The following is a 1906-nucleotide window of genomic DNA, read 5'->3' as shown; positions in this document are numbered from 1 at the left end:
GCCAGCCTCCCATGGAGGTCTCAGAACGTAAAAGTTACATAATGTGTTCCAGAGATGTGAAATAAATCACTAAATATAGTTTTTATACTAAACTAGTAGCTAGGGTTACATAAGATAAGTAAATGATGTAGAAATCTACTTTTGGGCCCAGTTGGTGTGTGCTTGGGCTGAGCATTGAGCTTTCATGTGTAGAGATTCTTTTTGGAGTTAAACACCAGGTTGTAGCCTGTTTCTGGCGTTTAACTCTGATTTGCAACCTGTTTCTGGCGTTTAACTCCAGAATAGGGCAGAAAGCTGGCGTTAAACGCCAGTTTGCGTCGTCTAAACTTGGACAAAGTATGAACTATTATATATTTCTGGAAATCCCTGGATGTCTACTTTCCAACGCAATTAAGAGCGCGCCATTTGGGTTTCTGTAGCTCCAGAAAATTCACTTTGAGTGCAGGGAGGTCAGAATCCAACAGCATCTGCAGTCCTTCTTCAGCCTCTGAATAAGATTTTTGCTCAAGTCCCTCAATTTCAGCCAGAAATTACCTGAAATCACAGAAAATCACACAAACTCATAGTAAAGTCCAGAAATGTAATTTTTATTTAAAAACTAATAAAAATATACTAAAAACTAACTAAATCATACTAAAAACTATATGAAAACAATGCCAAAAAGGGTATAAATTATCCGCTCATCATCAATACTTTAGGATCTTAGATACTAGCTTGAAGTCTCTTAAGAGTTTGATGCAACCTAATTGGGACCCCGGAGGTCGAATCAATAGCAAACTTGGTTGGTCGATTCAAGGAGGAGTGGAAGCATAAGCCGCCCTAACAAGGATCTCCTCACCAAGTCCAACTTAGGACTATAAACCAAAGTGCTAGGTGGGAGACACCCCACCATGGTAATATCCTTCTAACCCTCTCTCTTTTAACTTTTGTTTCATGAATAATTGGTTAGTTTGCTTGCTTGGTTGGTTTTATTTTGATGTTTGTTGAGCAATTTTGGTAAAATAAGGTGTTTATGGGGTTTTAGGGTGTTTTGGGGCTTGAAAACCTATTTGGGATTTCAATTTTGATGCCCTGGAGGCATAATTTTTGTCGTAGAAATAGAGACCTGTGCGTCCGCAAAGCCTCGTGCGTTCGCACAGCTCCCTATTCCCTAGTCCCTGTGCGTCCACACGAATCTGTGCGTCCGCACAACCCTAAACACTTCATCTGGCTGTGGCGATCACATCTTTTGTGCGTCTGCACACCAGCCCTCTTTTTCTTCTGTGCGGCCACGCACCGTGCGGGCATCCGCACACTTTGCCCACCTTCCAACAAAAAAAAAAAGAAAAAGAAGAGAAAGTGCGAGCGCTCACCCCTTGTGCGCCCGCAAAGCATGAACAAACCCCTTTGTTCGCAGCGTCCGCACCTCTTGTGCGATGCACCCCACCCCTTTTCCTTCCCCTGTGCGTCCGCATGAACTTTGTGCGCCCACACTAGTTGCGTTTCACCTCCTGTCTGCAGCGCCCGCACATTTCTGTGCGCGCGCATGCCTCCCTCATTCTCCTTGTGTGCGTCCGCACACAACCTCGTACGTCCGCACAGGTCAATTTTCGAACGTTAATTCAAAAAGAGGGGGAGTGTCGCGCTTCAGTTTCCCCCAGTACCCGTTCTTCCCCTTTCCTCTGAAACACTCCCATTCCCCAACCTTATCCATCCTTCTCCGTAACGCCACCACTTCCCTCCATTAACCTCCGTCGCACCCTAGCGCCGCTGGTGACCACTACAGCCGTCGCTCACCGTCCCATTTCCCTCTTTCCTTCTTCTTCTCTCTTCTTCGTTACCCCACTATCCCTCTCTCTCCCTTCCCTGCTTCTACGCCTGCGCCAGCCCTAGGCTGCGTTCCTTCCGTTCCGGCGAGTAGCCACCA

This window comes from Arachis ipaensis, chromosome B6 (assembly GCF_059453495.1).
Source record: "Arachis ipaensis isolate K30076 ecotype BB chromosome B6, ASM5945349v1, whole genome shotgun sequence".
Lineage (NCBI taxonomy): Eukaryota > Viridiplantae > Streptophyta > Magnoliopsida > Fabales > Fabaceae > Arachis > Arachis ipaensis.
This window is presented reverse-complemented; position numbering follows the sequence as displayed.